General features: G+C 52.7%; 1 protein-coding gene across 9 annotated transcripts in view; it reads left to right on the plus strand.

The window, feature by feature from the left end:
* The first annotated feature begins 11,319 nt into the window (after positions 1 to 11,319).
* PPARA (peroxisome proliferator activated receptor alpha) overlaps positions 11,320 to 16,929 on the plus strand; it is a 73,069-nt gene continuing 67,459 nt past the window's right edge. The window contains exons 1-3 of one of the 9 annotated variants that reach the window (XM_082350402.1): positions 12,353 to 12,623; positions 12,924 to 13,049; positions 13,684 to 13,850. The gene's annotated coding sequence lies outside the window, so the exon portion shown is untranslated. Of the gene's footprint in view, positions 11,385 to 12,351; positions 12,624 to 12,653; positions 13,050 to 13,683; positions 13,851 to 16,929 lie in introns of those variants that run through there. The other 8 variants (XM_082350408.1, XM_082350409.1, XM_082350403.1 and 5 more) reach the window with 8 other exon arrangements.

Raw genomic sequence — 16,929 nt, forward strand, 5'->3', positions numbered from 1 at the left:
AAATAGACATTTCTCCAAAGAAGACATACAGTTTGGAACAAACACATGAAAGGATGCTCAACATCACTACTCATTAGAGAAATGTAGATACATCATATGTTAACAGAGAAAAATGGAGGCTTTGAGCGGGTTGGGGTGGGACGGAGAAATTCTGATTCCGTCTCTTCTCCACCACTCGGCCAATGGATGACTCACGCTCCAAGTGTACACTCAGCGCCCGTGACTTCCCAGTGATACGGGACGACGTAACTCTGAAGGAAACTCAAGTCCTTTCATGTAAACGTGTTAAATCCAAGAAAAAGCCGTGTGTGGCCATGGCGCCCCCAGCCACTCCCTGCCCTCCTGCACCCTCCCAGGGCACGCCTGAGGGTCTTCGAGTGTGGGTGTGACCAGCACTGCCCTTCGGAGGGGGCGATGGACAGATGGATGGGTGATCTCAGGGGGCGGTCCCTCCTCAGCTACATGGGCCGTGGCCAGGGGAGGTTCCAGAAACATGACCACTACCCACATCCCTCGACATTTGCCACAGGGGGTTGTGGAAACAGCAGGGGGCCGGGAATCAGAAGACCAGTAGCAGCTGCGCCACCTTAGCTGGCTCGTCCTTCTCTCGTCTCCCCACCTGCACAGTAGGGGGTTGAACCGGGACACCTCCCTGTGGCCTGCTGCCTGGGTGCCACCCCCAGGCTCCTTCCCAGCTCCTCGGGAAGCTCCCCCGGGGGGAGGCGGGAGAAGGTGGCTGGACCTGCGGGCTCTGGGACACAGATGAGCCTGCCCTCCAGGGCTGCACATTTATCACTCAGAGCCAAGCAGAGCAGCCCAAGCAGGGGGCTGGAGGGCCGCTTGTGCCCTATCAAGGTCAGATTCCTGGGCTGCAGAGGGCATCTGGCCCCTGCCCAAGGCCCACGGCCGGTAAAGTCCAACCCCTTTGTAGCTCTGATGGTCCCACAAGTGCAAACCTCCACCCAGCCCTTGTCGAGTGCCCGGCCTTCCCTGAAGAATGTATGGATGTGACCTCACTGACCCTTCCAGCAGCCTGATGGGTAGGACTGTCATTATCTTCTCTCTACAGATGGGGAAACTGAGGCATGGGGAGGTGAAATGACTTGTCCAAGGCCCCACAGGCAGCAAATGGCAGAGCCAGTCTGCTCCAGTGGCCACACTCTCGACCACTGTGGTGTCACGATAACGCCCCCCAAGATGTCCACATCCTGATTCCCATTATCTGTGAATACGCTGCCTTCTATGACAAAACGGACTTTGCAAGGGAAGCCTTGCAGATGGGATTAGTTAAGAATCTTGAGATGGGGAGATGTTCCTGGATTTTCTCTGTATGTCCAAGGTCATCACAAGGGTCACGAGAGAAAGTAGGAGGTCAGAGTCAGAGAGAGATTGGAAGATGCTACCCTGCTGGCTTGGAAATAGAAGGAAGGGGCCACGAGCCAAGGAACGTGGGCGCCTCTAGAAGCTGAAAAAGGGCAGGAAACGGATTCTCCCCTGGAGCTTCCAGAGGGAACTCAGCCCTGCCCACACCTTGACATTGGCTCCGTGAGACCCACGTCAGACTCTGACCTCGGGACCCGCAAGAGAGTAAACCCGGGTTGTTTTCAGCCATTATGTTTGTGGTCGTTTGTTATAGCAGCCACAGGCCACTCACACAATGGCTGAGCTCTTGACCTCCGCATGCTTCTCTCATCTCACTTAACGACAGTTCACGAATTCTTTCCGCGTTTCTCAGAGGCTTCGTATTGATATATCCCCCTCCCAGCGGACACAAAATCAGCCCTACCACGTTGGGCGCAGGGGATGCTCTCTCTTCCATGGTCATGGTCAACCGTGCTGAAGCCCCTCCTCCCGTGTGGCCTTAGGACGGGAGAAGGGCTCGGTGTCAGCCTGTCTGGGGGCTTGAGGATTCTCCTAACCGGACTCCTGTCTTCCTGGCAACTCCCCTTCCGTGCTGTCTTCCTATCAGGTTTGGGGGCAGGAGTCCCGATTTTCCCCTGGGCTGAGCTCACTCCTTCAAACACCCTCCAGGCCACAGGAAGAGTAGACAGTGGTGAGGGCTGGGCCTCTGTGAGGTACTAAAGACCATGGGAATCGTGCCCTTTAAGAGAATGAATTTTATGGCATGTGAATTATACTGCAATAAAGTGTTATATCAAAAAAGAAAAGAAACATTCACTCGCTGAATTTAGGGGCAGTGTCAAAGAATACCCACAATTACCTGAACTCACTATTAAATTACACCCCTTCTTCCACCTGCTAGATTTTCTTCACAGAGGTCGACAAAAATGACAGATTGCAAGAGATTGATTGCAGAAGCAGACGTGAGGATAAATAACAAGGTCCTACTTGTTAGAGCACAGGGAACTATATTCAATGTCCTGTGAGAAACCATAATGGAAAACAATATGAAAAAGAATATGTATATATATGACTGAGTCACTTTGCTGTACATTGTAAATCAACGATACTTAGATAACATAAATTTTAAAAAAATAGGAGTCACCAAAAAAAAAAAAGAGGAAGAAGCAGACGGAGAATCCAGCTACCTTCTATTAAACCAGACGTTAAGGGGATTTGAAAAAATGTTTTTTAAAATTTGGCGGGGCTTTGAAAATTATAATCATTTTCATAAAATGTTACATATGATAAGGTATGAAGGGCTTATTAGTGTTATTTTTATATGAATTAATAAATACTTAAAGTTTTTTTCAGTTTTATTTTCTAATACCAGAAATATAGACAAGTATAGCCCACAGAAACAAAACGTCTTGGGGTTCTCAATAGCTTTTAAGAGGATAAAGGAGTAATAAAACCGAAATGTTTAAGAATCACTATCTTATACAACCACCATACAATGATTAAAATTAGGAAGTTGACACTGATGTGACACTATCTAGAGGACAGACCTCATTCTGATTTCACCAAATGTTCCAAAAATCTCTTTTATAGCAGCTAAAAATCCTGAATGAGAAATGGGGAGCTACAGTTGAATGGGTCCAGAGTTTTAGTCTGGAAAGATGAAAAAAGTTCTGGATGATGGTGAAGGTAGCAAACAATGTGAATGTACTTAATGCCATTGAACCATATACTTAAAAATGGAAAATTTTATGTTATGTATATTTTACCACAATTAAAAATTACTATGTGAAAAATAGTTTATTTAACTATAGCGAATACAATATGCATCATATTAAAAACAAGCAAAATTATAGAATGCATTTGTGATATATTTCACTATAAAATAAGACTGCAGTATGAATAAAAGCAATCACTAGCGAAAGTCTTCTGCACAGAGTAGCTGGGCATTGTTAGATCTGAACATGCAGGATGTAAAATTTTTTTTAAAAAGGATTTTTTAAAAGTTCATCATTTCTGTTGCTGTTATTGATGTTAATAATCTCAGATAAGATCCTAATCCCCAAGAAACTTCCAATCTAGTGAGGGAGACGGATTAGTAAACAGACTAGTATAACACACAGAGATCAGCAGAGGCACTGGGGCTGAGAGAGCTCAGAAAAGGAACACAGCCCAGAGAGGGGAGATCTGGGAGGTCTTCCTGGAAGAGGTGGTGCATGAAAGGAAAAACAGAAGTGGGAGGAGGAGATGCCCTGCAGAAGTAAAAGCACATTGGACATGATAGATGGCAAGCAGAGAGGCTGGAGAGAGAGGTGGGGATGTGACCTTGGCTGACCCCAGGTGTCAGGCCCAGGGGCTCTGCCCGGGCCTATCAGGCTGCCAGCAGTGCAGGGATATGGGGGGGGGGGGGGTGGCGCTGTGCAGGGGGGACAGAGCCTGGTGGCTGGAGGATAAGGGAAGTGAGAAATGAGGGCCTAGCAGAAAGGGCAGGACCAGCAGAGTTGGGGGCGGAGTCAGGGGCCTGCAGCCATGCTGACCTTCATTGCCTCTGACCCTGACAGTGACCCTCCAAGGGAAGCCTTAATTCTCCCCACAAAGAAACTGAGGAGCTGAGAGGTGAGGCAACTGGCCAAGTTCACCCAGCAGAGGTGGGATTAGAGCTCAGACTCTTAGCTTGGCCTTGCTCCCTGACCGAAATGGCTGAGGGCGACAGGGAGCCTCTCTCAGGGATGGGCCCAGTGTCACCCCCGTGGCTGCCTGAGCCTTCCTTTCAGGGCCTGGGCCTGGACCCAGGGGCACAGCAAGGATTCCATGGGGTCCTGCCCTGAAGCAACCCCCCAGTCCAGAAAGTTCCAGTTGGACCTCAGGTCCTGCCAAGAAGCCCTTCCCCAGCCGACTTCTCTGGCTGCCTTTCAAAAGGGGCAGGAGCTACTGGGTGAGGGGGCCCAGGTCCGACTGGGAGGCAGCCTTCTGTTTCCCTAATATCCTGGTGCACGAGAGGGGGATGCGTGGGGCAGCCAGCTGGGGCTCCCGTTGTTCTGTTAATTGGCCAAAGCATGCCCCATTGGGTAACTTCTTCCGCTTACCGACAGGATCTCTCACCTCCACTGTTTCCAACAAGAAGCCAGAGCATATTTTTATACCAAAGCTGCAGGCAGACCTGGAGGAGTCCCCAGAAGAGGAAGTGGAGGGTAGGAAGGCCCAGTGAGTGTGTCCTCCCTGGTACGGGGTTGGGATGAGACACGGCACAGTCTGTCTGCTGTGTGTTTGCAGAAGCAGAGGTGGGTGACTTTCAGCTGACCAGCCTTGGCCTGTGAGGTTCCAGGCTAAAAAGGAAGCTGATTTCCCCCCAGGCCACAAACTTGGAGGCAGATCCCAAGCCTGGAGGCTGGTCCCAAAAGCATTTCCAAAGCGCAGAGCATGAGACGAGTCGCTGATGGTAATTCACACAAGAGCTCAGCCGGAAGAGTCATGTGTCTGCTTTCCCCCAGCAAGGCAGGAAAAAATGCCTCCCTCTGGGGCCTGGCAGCTGGCCTCTGGGGCCTGGCACGGTCACACCCCTGAGCACAACGCAGAGTCCTGAGCTGGCAGGGGACTTTGAGATCATCCAGCCCTGCCTGCCTCTCAGTTTACGGTCGGTAGGGAACAGATGCAGGACGGTCATGGCTATCCAAGGTCACAGAGCCCGGGAGGGGAGAAGTAGGCACAGTGGAAAAAGTGAGGACACGTGAGCCAGGCCAACAGGCACCAGGCCCAGGCCTGCAGCTCCCAGGTATGAGGCTCAGGGCAATGGGTCAGCCTCTCAGCCTCAGTTTTCACAGTTGGGAGCAGGGAGAAGGGCAGCTGCCTTCAGGGCTGCTTGGGGCTGAGCAGTGCTGAGCGCAGAGTGCCCTGTATCCAGTGGGCATATCATCAACACCCTCTCCAGGCAGCCGAGCCAGGAGGGGGCTCCGGGCACCTGACCCTCTGCCCAGGAAGAGGGGCAGTTACCCACCTGCTTTCCTCCAGATCAACAGCACCCTTAAGGGACGTGCTCAAAAATCCCTGATTAGTTGCCATCTCCTCTGTGCCAGGAGAGCTGGGTACATGCAGAGCATGAGGTAGGAACACGCAGACCCAGTCTTCGAGCTGTTTAACACCTGAATGGGAAGATAAATGAATATCACCGATGATTGAAACAATGGTTTAAGCTTCTAGGTCCAGTAATGGCAGGCCAGATTATTTGGACTGACTCTCTGTCTCTAGAAACAAGTAAAAATTTCGAATAAAAAAGTCATTTAAAAAATTATGTTATGTCATACTGTGTGAATAAGTCAGATAGAGAAGGACAAATATTGTATGATATCTTTTATATGTGGAATCTAAAAATTGGTACAAATGAACTTATTTACGAAACAGAGGCACAGATGTAGAAAACAATCTTATAGTTACCGGGGGAAAACGGGGAGAGGCATAAACTGGGAGGTTGAGATTGACATATACACAGTACTACATATAAGACGATGACTAATAAGGACCTACTGTATAGCACAGGGAACTCTACTCAGTACTCTGTAATGACCTATATGGGAAAAGAATCTAAAAAAGAGTAGATATATGTATACGTATAACTGATTCACTTTGCTATACAGCAGAAAGAAACACAATATTGTAAAGCAACTGTACTCCAATAAAAAATTTTTTAAAATATTCACCATACAAAAAAAAAAAAAACCTTGCATACGATTAAAAAAAAAGATAAAATAAAATTAAACTGGAAATCATGATTTGCAATATATATAGTAAATTAAATGTTTATAATTTAATATGTAAACAAGTCTAACAAATCAATATTGTAACGATCTTATACAAGATAAAAAATGATCAAAAGGGCATTTCCTAATTGTATTTATCTTGACAAAAAAATTAAAATTAAAAATTATGCTAAAAGCCTCTAAGAGTGGCCAAGATAGTGGAGAACCTCCAGCCCAAGTCTGGCGGGGTGCAGGAATGGCCCGACGGCGCTGCAGCCGATTTTGCCCCGAGGGCCTTTGCCCGTCTGGAAAGGCTGGGCCTTGACCTTGACGGGGAAGGGACATGTAAGGACAGAACTCAAGGTAGGAGGCAACAAGTCAGGGACTCTCTCTCATATTAAGCTGGAGGCCAGGGAGTCGGGGACAAAGGGGGTACAGCCCACCTTGCTCTCCTGGCAGAAATCAGGGCTGGGAGCGCTGGATGGTGAAACGGGTGTCACGCTTGGAAAGCACCAGCTCAGTCCTTGGCATCTATTTAGCAATCACTAGATCCCTTTGCAGGGAGGGGTTGTTTTCAAATTAAACTCAGCAGTAACGCTTGCCCAGAAAGTTGATTTCATCTAATATTTCAACTTAGAGAAATGAACTGACGGGTCTACAGTCCCCAGTCTGTCTTTTCCACCGGCCACTAAGGACCCCGCCTGCCAGGGTGCTGGTCCTGTGTCCTCTGCCTCATGCCACTGGCACCTTCTAGAGTGTTCCCGCACGTAGATTTCAGCTTCCCTCCGGCCTCCAATGAAAGCCCTCCCCTGCACACCTCAGGCTCCCAGGCAGAGGGAACGCTCATCCCCAGGCCTGGCCCCCGCCCCGAGGGTACCCGATGGCATGTGAGCTGGGGCTCCGAGTGGGTTTGACCCCTGGAGGCTCCCGAGGCAGCTGCCCACACCCTGCTCCCTCACTTTGTCAAAGATCAAAATCAGGCCCTCCCGTAGGATTTTATATTCCCAGCTGCAAGTCTCAACACAAGCCGAGGTGTTGACGTGAAAATAAATATCATAAGTAAATCTGGAAGAGAGAGCTGGGCAAGAAGACTGGAAGAATGTCAGGAGGCCTTTGCAACTTGCTTTGTGTTTATCGGTAAACAGAGCTCACCTGGGCGGTTCGGCCCGGACTTTGGGCTCACAAACCAACATTTCACACAGCTTTGGGGACAGACATGGGGCTGTCAAGTCAAGACACACCATCCCTGTAAGCTATTATCAGCACCTCACCCGAGACACTTTTAGTAAGAAAAGGCATTTTCAACAATAACTAAAAGTGTCAAGGACACACCCAGGGAGAAAGAGGGTATTTCTTTAAGGTGACTAGCTTTACAGAAAACTCTTCACAAAGTCCCTGGCTCTTTTTGCCCATTTTGCCACAGACAGGGAACATTTCGTCAAATGTGGCCTGTCCCTTCAGGGGACTGAGGACCACGGTCCACTTCCTCATTTTAGTGAAAACCAAGGCCTGGATATGCTGACAGACATGCTGGCCGCTCCCTCACACATTATGGGGCCTGGTGGTGTGGGTTCCAGGCCCTGTGCTGCACCCAGGGATGAAGGCCCGGGCGAGGGAGCTGGCAGCCAGCGGCAGAGGTCATGCTGCCTCGACTGGCTGGCGGGACTCTTCCGTAAAATGCAGGTACCAGCATGTACCTGAGCATCTCGAGAGGGAGCGAGAAACAGGCACCTCACCTGATGTCGGAGAGGTTCAAGGACTCAATCGTGTCGGCTATTCTGAGTGGCAAGGCAGGCAGGGAGATAGGCACTGTGAAGACAGTGCTGAACCAGACAAAAGCCACGTGGGACGTGGTGGCAACACAGGGAAGAGGGCAGCTTTGCGGCTGGGATGGATGCCAAGTGGGCTTCCTGGAGGAGGTGACCCTTGGCAGAGCCCTCAAGCAGGTGATCATCAAGTCTCAAATGTGACCCACCTATCAGGTCCTGTCCCTGCACTTCCTACATGCTCCTTCCTAATTCTCACCCCAGGGCCCGGGGAGCTCAGCATCGCTGCCCCATTTTATTGAGGAGGAAGTTCAGACAGGAGGTCAAGTCATTTGCCTAAGGTTACAGTGCAAGTAAAAGGCAGAGCAACGACTTGAATCCAGGTCTGTTTGACTTCAAATCCCAGGTTCTGTCTACTAATTTCATGAAGGAATTGGGGGGGGGTGTCCCAGGCAGAGGCAGTGAGGCCCACAGATACCTGCATTTATTATGCATTTGTGGGTCAACACACCTGTCTTATCTCTGCACATAACCGCCCCCTGACCTCACCCACCACCACAGTGCAATTCGCAGTCGGGGACCCTCATCCGAGTCAGATAATTGCAAACTTCGTCTCCAGCAGAGCAGGGCGCCCTTTATTGACCAAATTCATCTATATATCAGCTTTACGGTGAGACTCACTTTACAGGTCACCCAGCTTCTGAAGCTCCAGCCCAAGCTCTGAACCAGGCAAAAGATATCAGTGACCCAGCCTGTCCCAGGGAGCTTAAGCCACCTGGGCTGGAATAGCCCGTGCTAATGCGGAGGGAATCTGACTCTGGGGAGGGATGGTGGCAGGTGGGGGAGCGTTGCTGCCGGTGAGCTGCCTTGGGCATCTCAAGAACGACAGAGACAGATATCAGAGACAGAGACCCACGCGCAGGTGAGGCCTGTAGCAAAGCCAGTCTGTAAACTTTGGCTGGGGACAGGTTAGTTATCAAAGGGGCCCGGTGTCTATGACAGCACCCGTTGCTGGGCCTGGAGAAGGTTCCAGACCCTGCGGACCTCAAGTGAGCGCATAGCTTTACCCACCACCACCTGCTCTGCTTCAGTGATAACACTTGGTTAACATGTATCATTTGTTATTTGTTATCTGTTACTGATCTGATGGAGTCAAGACAAACAACCCACCAGGCTACAGGTCACTGCCCACTTCCGCCTGGCTTGTACCATTTCCACTCTCCCCTTGCATGTGGCCTCTTTCTCCTGCCGCAGGCCTGTGCACGTGCTGCTGCTGCCAGCCGCTCACCCCCTGGAGATCTGGGGCCCAGACTGACCCTTCACAGTGTGCTCCCGGGTCTACCAGAGGCAGCCGGGTTATCAGGCCAGGAGAGCACAGACTTCGGGACCAGACGGCCACGCCCTGGGGTTACCCGAGGTTGGTGCAGATGGTAGAGTGGGTTTGGAGTCTGAGAGCCAGGTTCCTGCTCCCTCTTGGAGACCTTGGCCAAAGGATGTCGTTCCCTTGGTTTCTACCTCTGCAAAATGAGGATGAACCCAGATGCTTTGGGGACGATTGTGAGTTCTGTGCCTTCACTTGTGTGGCAAGACGCTGTTGCCTGGACCCCTGAGGCTTTGCCATCAATACTAGAATGGCAGCCACGCACACGCCCATGGTTGGTCCCTGCTGAGGGCCAGCCGTGGGCCACAGAGCAGCTCTGGACTTGCCAACAGTGAACTCTCCCTTTCTTAGTCTGTGTCCTCTGTCCCCGCTGACTTCCACCACCTGACCAGAGGGCACACTTCCAGGAGATCAGAGGCCACTGCCCCGGCCAATGACACCCCAGAAGCACAAACTCCGTCTCATCGGGAGGCTTTGCACATCAGCAAAGGGCAAACAAGTGATCCACAGAGTCTTTGGACAGTTCCTGGAAAAGGGCTTACCTAAACTGCACGGCAAACAGACAGACTTCTGTCTGGTGCCTGGACCCAAGACCTGTGGGAGACACTTCGCCCCTGCAGTGGTCAAGGCCAGCTTCTGAACACAGATGGCTGACGTCACCTGCTTGCACATTCAGGGTCTAACCTGCTGCCTGGTATCTAGTGGCAGGAGCCTCCTCTAGCTACCCCCTTCTCCTCTCCTGAATGTCCCGCTTCCTGATTTCCCCCCTGGAGGCCAAGGGCGAGCCTCGGCTGCTCTAGTGGGATTGGGAACATCCGGAAGTGGCTCAGCAGGGCAGGTGTGGGCAGGACAGACCCGCTTGCATTCCTGGGCTCTGCAACTGGCCAGTGTGACCTGGTGCAGGGGGCGGGGGGCCTCTGTGCCTCAGTCTCCCTATTGTAATGTGGGCACAAGAATAATTATTTCTCCAAACATCTTCAAGATTAGAAAATGTGAAACAGGACCCGAAACAGCATCAGCGCCAAATAAATGGAAGCTATGAACTAAGACGCACGGGCCCCCAAGTGCTCCAAGTACTTACCAAGGAACCTGAGGAACTCAGGTGTTGCTCAGATGCATATCCAAGAGCACTGATTTGTCCCTGAAGTCACAAGTTTCTGCTCAGTCCCTGCACAGGAGACTGTCTAGGTTGTTGTACTGCCCACGCTTCATCAGTGCTGAAGGCGGTGGTTGGGGGGGGGACTTCCAGGAGCTGGGGGCAGGGAGGGGGATGTCCTTTGTGACAGTTCCTCCTGGGTGTGACATGTTTTTCACGGCTAACAGAAGTCTGCTCAAGGTAAACAGGAACACACGGTCCCCTGGGGGCAGCATGTACGGAGCCCTTTCATGAATATTCCCATGAGAAAATGTTCTGAGCGTCCTTCTCCTTTCTTCCTGGGGAAGGGGAGGCAAGGGACGGGCTGAGAGCATTTGTTCAAAGGTGATAGATTTCGTCACATGCGTGAAAAACAAGTTTTCTCTCCCTAAAACCTTGGGAGCCCCAAGAACCCAAGAACATCATTTCTTTATGTCTGCTGGGTGTACACAGTACTCTGTTGACCCCTATGCAGCTTCCTTTGCCCTTGTTCAAAACAATTTTCACCAGGCCTTTCCAAGTGCCGGATTTAACTGGGTTTGTGGCAGACCATCGTGGTGCATCTGGGAAAAGAAGTCGACACCCCTTGTTTGCACTCTTGGTTCTTGACAGCATGGGATCTGGGGTATGTCAGGTGACATCTCTGAGACCGGATGCCCTCATGAGGACATGAGCTCGGTAGGGGCCCCTAGCTGCATAAATAAATAATACTGTTGCCTGCCCAGCCTATGAGATATCCAGGATATAATGGACACGGATCACTTCATAAACTCTGAAACAGAATACAAAAATTGTCCATTGCTATATAGCATGTGCAATAAGAGTTGGGCTTGTCAACGTGTTAGTGGGAAGGTTATGTGGGTGTCTGCTGGGTGGGGCAAAGTTCATCACAGGTATGGGGCCAATCAACAAGGGTGAGCTTAAGACATAGGTGAAAGGGTCCGGTACGGCCGAGTCTCCAGCGTCTCGGTGTAGTGCGGCGATTTGTTTGGAGCTGTTTCGGGCCCGGAGTAGGTCCTCCTGGGCGCTCGCCGCTACAAATAGAACAGTGGCCGGAGCAGCGGGAGGGCAAGGAGCGGAGCTGGCATAGCACACATTTCGTTCCCGCAGGAGCGCCGTCCTGATGCGCAGGCACCGGGGGCTTTGTGCATTCCGCGCGAGGAGCTCGGGCGTCGCCGCGCAAACAAAGCCGCTTTGCAGCTCTCGCTCTTGCTCTCCGCCATTGGCTGCCGGGCCGCGACCTCCCCCCTGCGCTGGCAGAAGCCCAGCGCCTCGGCTGGGCACAAAGTCAGCCCCTCACCCTTGACGCATGGGGGGAGGGGCAGGCTCTCTGACAGCCCGGGGTGGGGTGGGGTGGGGTGGGCTGGGGGGGGGAGGGCGGTTGGTCGGAGTAGACAGCTCTTCCCGGCGCCCGGCCCCTTTGCCCTTCACTCTTCTGGGTCCCCCGCCCGCCGCACTCGTCGCGGCAACTCCGCCACCTGTTGACGCGTCCTCCCAGCTTGCGTTCCCTTTCTTCTCTTGCATTCTGGGCTCCCCCGGACAAGGTCCTTCCCCGCCCGCCCCCAGCCCCGCGCTCTCCCCAGACTCGAGGGCACCCGCGCTTAGGTGCCCGGTCTAGACCAGCTCATCGCACAGACTGGCAGAGCCGGGCTCCCCGAGGGAGGAGGGGCCTCGCCAGCGTGGCCTGGGCCCCGGACGGGAACTTCCACCCTTCCCGCAGCCTCGCGCCCGCCCCTCCTAGACTTCAGCCCTTCCCAATGCGCGGGGCCGATCCCCAGCCGCACGCGGTGTGCCATCGCGGCGCTGTGCCCACCCGCCCGGTGACCTTGGCGGTCCCTCCGCCTCCCCGGCCTCAGTTTCCCCCAGGTGCTGCAGCAGTGGGGTCGGCGGTGGGAGCCCCCGAGAGCGGCCCCACCCCCGCCCCTGCGGGCATCCAATCGGGCGCCGCCGTCCGGGGGCTGTGTCCCGCGCGGGGCGGGGCTTCCCGGCGGGCCACCCGCGCGAGCCGCCCCAGCGGCCCGGCCGGGGCGGGGGACGGAGGGGCGGCGCGTGCTGCGGGGGCGCGGCTGGCACGGTCGCGGGGAGGCGGCGCCGGGCATGGGCCGGGGACGCGACGGCCCCACGGCTGGGGCAGCGAGCGGCGGGGGCGGAGGCGGCCGCTAGCGCCCTGCCCGGCGCCGCCTCCCTCGGCGCGCTCGCCCCGCGGACCGGCAGGCGGCGGACCGGCAGGCGGAGGGCCGCGGCCCCAGGTGCCAGGCGGCGGGCGGGCGCGCGCGGGGGCTCGGGGGCCGGGCTCCCCCCACCTCGAGACCCAGAGCGGCGGCGGACTGGGAGGGGCCGGGCGGCGCATGCGCGGGGCCCGGGGCGCGGGGCGAGGGCGCTTGCCGCGGGCTCGTGCCGGGGATCCCGGGGCCCAGGGGGCCGCCCCTTGCTCGGCCTCCCTCCGCGCGCCCGTGGCCTGCCCGGAGCCTCGGCGTTCACAGCTGTCGCTGGGGCTGGGACCTGGGCAGAGGTCGAGACCCAGGACCTCAGAGACACTGGGTCCTCAGGTTGTCCCCCCGGAGAGAAGGCCCACCAGGCGGGGGCATCAGGCGCGCCCTTCCTTCTGCGTGGTCGAGCTTGGGCGTCATCGACTGGGGGCGTTTCCCGAGAACGCCGGGGATCCCCTAGGCCAGGTAGCCGGAGGTCCCGGCAGACTGACCCTCGTGCGCCTGGCGGCCGAGGTCCTACGGGAGAGACTCACACGCGGCTTAGTCCACCTTTGAGGAACTGCCCCACTTTGCGCCTGGCGCAGTCGCGCGACCCAGACGGGCCGGGCCGGGCGAGCCCAGGGCAGTCTCCGCCGCGGGACGTCCTCCCGATCCCGGGGCCCGCGGGTCTGGCGCGGGGCGTCCGCGCCCGGGTCTCCCCGAGTCCCCGGCCGCGCAGGGCGGTGTTGGCGGAAGTCCGGAGGGTCGGTTCTGCCCGCACGGCCTCCCCAGACTAACAGGGAACAACTGCGCGCCTGTGCTTTCCTCGCCTTTTTAAGTTTAAAGGCTGGAGCCGTGCCCCGAATGTCAAGGTTCTTTCTAAGAAAAGTCCACGGTTGTATAATGCCTTGGATTTCGCGGGGCGCTCTGGGACGTTCGGGGCTGCATGCCTACCCCCATCCCAGCCACCCCTCCCCAAACCAGGGAGCCCCTCCTCCCCCAGGGCTGCTTGGGAAGGGGTGCGTGGGGCCGGGAGGGGGTGGCAGGGTTTTCCTGGGGACGACCCTGCCACACCGTAGCCGTTGAAGACGCAGGGTCACGGTGACTTTCCTCTTTCAAGGTGGTGGAGAGTTGGGGAGAATCCAGAGGACATATCGTTGTAATCATTTCGTCCTTTACCTTCTTACTGCCAAGGCTGCTGTGAAAGGCCCTGCCTCTGCTGTGAAGTAACAGTTTGTGGCCGGACAAGTCCAGAACCAAGACGTTGCCATCACAGGTAAATAGAAGGTATGACTTACTCGTTTTTCCAGACTGAAATAGTTAAGTCTTTACTTCCATTGCCCTACAGACTAGCAATTTGGGGGTTAATTATTACCTTGTGATGCAACGGGTTAGATCTATTTTCATTTCTTTGAAAGTAAGATAAATGTGGATAGATTCCCTTTTAAGTTCTGAAAACTTTATTCTGTCAGTTTTACTGGGAACTTCCTTTCTTTATGGCAGGCAGGTTCCACGTAATTTAAAACTAGGTAATAAAACTGTGAGAAATGTTTTCACTTAACAGACACTTAAGTTACAGACGCTGACAAGTAAAGAGCACCGTGCCTTCTCTTAGCTGTTTTAATTCCAATTTGAATATCAGGCAGATGGCTTGCTGAGCTAGTTGGCCAGGTCTAGAACTGCCATCAGCCAGGACTGTGATACCCTGGAGAAGTGGGCCTGTAGTATAGATTGAGTGGTCACTGTGTGTGAGGGACCAGACAGTGAGCTTGACAAACTTCTGTACAACTCTGAAGCAATAGCAAATTAATTGACCATAGAAAAAATGTTTTCCCTCTTCTCACATCTTGAACATATAAAAGTTATTCCATAATCATAAAATAATTCTTGTTACTAGCTCATGCTTGTCCAACTTGTACACAGATTTTTTGGGGGGTGGGCTGCGTTGGGTCTTCGTTGCGGCGTGCGGGCTTCTCATTGCGGTGGCTTCTCTTGTTGCGGAGCACAGGCTCTAGGCGTGCGGGCTTCAGTAGTTGTGGCACGTGGGCTCAGTAGTTGTGGCTCGCGGGCTCTAGGTGCGCAGGCTTCAGAAGTTGTGGCGCACAGGCTTAGTCGCTCCGCGGCATGTGGGATCTTCCGGGACCAGGTCTCAAACCCGTATCCCCTGCAGTGGCAGGCGGATTCTTAACCACTGCGCCACCAGGGAAGTCCCTATACACAGATTTTTAAACGTAGTATGTGTATGCGGGAGAGAGAATGAGAGAGAGAGGAGAGAAAAAAGGTGTTTCTTCTATATAAACTATTTTGTAATCTGCTTTATTAACCATTAAGTTATGAAAAATCTTTCCATGTGAATAAATGTGTTTGCACTTTATCATTTTAAATGTCTATATCATATTTCATTGTGTTTAGATACAATAATTATTAAGCCAATCCTTTAACATATGTATATTTTAAAATTCTTTTAGTCTGTGAATGTTTACTGAGTTTTCAGCTGCTCAGTATTGAGCAGGGCAACTGGGGATCTGCTCATGAAGTTGACTCTTACACCAGAATATAAGAAGGGAGCTGAAAGGGGATGAAACTGGGGCGCAGAAAGGGAGGCTGTTTTTGCCGCAGCACCTCGTGGTTTAGGGACTGGTAACCAGTGGTCTTTTCCTTGTGTGTTGTTCTATGGGCATCTGTGTTTTTATAATAAGGATTCTTTAAGTAATCTTCTTTAAAAAACTATTATTAAAATGTTTCTTTGCTTACTGTAAACAGATTTTAAACATGCCACGTTTTTCTCTTTCCTCTCTCAGTCTGTGTGTGAATGGATATATTCTTTTTTTAAATAGTTTTAATTTATTTTTAAAATTTATTTATTTTATTTATTAATTATTTATGGCTGCGTTGGGTCTTTGTTGCCGCACGCGCGGGCTTTTCTCTAGTTGCGGTGAGCGGGGCCTACTCTTCGTTGCGGTGCACTGGCTTCTCACTGCAGTGGCTTCTCTTGTTGGGAGCACAGGCTCTAGGTGCGCGGGCTTCAGTAGTTGTGGCACGCAGGCTCAGTAGTTGTGGCGCACGGGCTTAGTTGCTCCGCGGCATGTGGGATCTTCCAGGACCAGGTCTCAAAACTGTGTCCGCTGCACTGGCAGGCGGATTCTTTTTTTTTTTTTTTTTTTTTTTTTAATTAATTAATTAATTTATTTATTTTTGGCTGTGTTGGGTCTTCGTTTCTGTGCAAGGGCTCTCTCTAGTTGCGGCGAGCGGGGGCCACTCTTCATCACTGTGCGCGGGCCTCTCACTATCGTGGCCTCTCTTGTTGCGGAGTACAGACTCCAGATGCGCAGGCTCAGTAGTTGTGGCTCGCGGGCCCAGTTGCTCCGCGGCATGTGGGATCTTCCCAGACCAGGGCTCGAACCCGTGTCCCCTGCAGTGGCAGGCGGATTCTCAACCACTGCGCCACCAGGGAAACCCATGGATGTATTCTTTTTTTTTTTTTTTTTAATTATTTATTTGTTTATTTATGGCTGTGTTGGGTCTTTGTTTCTGTGCGAGGGCTTTCTCTAGTTGCGGCAAGCGGGGGCCACTCTTCATCGCGGTGCGCGGGCCTCTCACTATCGCGGCCTCTCTTGTTGCGGAGCACAGGCTCCAGACGCGCAGGCTCAGTAGTTGTGGCTCACGGGTCCAGTTGCTCCGCGGCATGTGGGATCTTCCCAGACCAGGGCTCGAACCCGTGTCCCCTGCATTGGCAGGCAGATTCTCAACCACTGCGCCACCAGGGAAGCCCCTGGATGTATTCTTAACAGCAAATAGGATGAGTGTCTTAACTTCCAAGTGGCCGGTGTTTGGGGTGAACGTTTGTACTAATTTTGTTGCATCGCAGTTAGAGGATGTGGCTTTTTGGGAATTTGAGGGCCTCTGTTTTTATTTCTGGTTTTGGTGGCTTGGTATAGGCTTCATAGACACTTCAAATAAAGCCATAGTTTCTGTTTGTAGGATAGACATTTGCTGTGTCTGTTATTTCTGCCTTCGTAATTACATAGAACCAGCTAGCTCACGTCTAAGGCCATGTGGTTAGGGAAAATTAGGCAAAGAATTTTAATTTCCAACTTGGTGTGAAGATAGGTTTAAGGTAAGAACCAAACAGGAAAAGCCCTAGATGTCCCAGTGGACCTGATTTAAAAGAACTTGTTTGTTCTTCCAAGTATTTCTGTCACTTGCATGCAGTGATGTGTACTGCGGGTAACAGACATCACCTAGTCTGGTTTGCTTGTTGTTTGGAGGTGTGTTCATTCTTTGCTTCTAGAGTATTTAATTAGTATCTTGTTGTAGCACTATTGTGGGAAGGTTTATGCACTTCAAAAGGTGAAGCGATTACTCC

This window comes from Balaenoptera borealis (genome assembly GCF_965194805.1).
Source record: "Balaenoptera borealis genome assembly, chromosome: 13".
Lineage (NCBI taxonomy): Eukaryota > Metazoa > Chordata > Mammalia > Artiodactyla > Balaenopteridae > Balaenoptera > Balaenoptera borealis.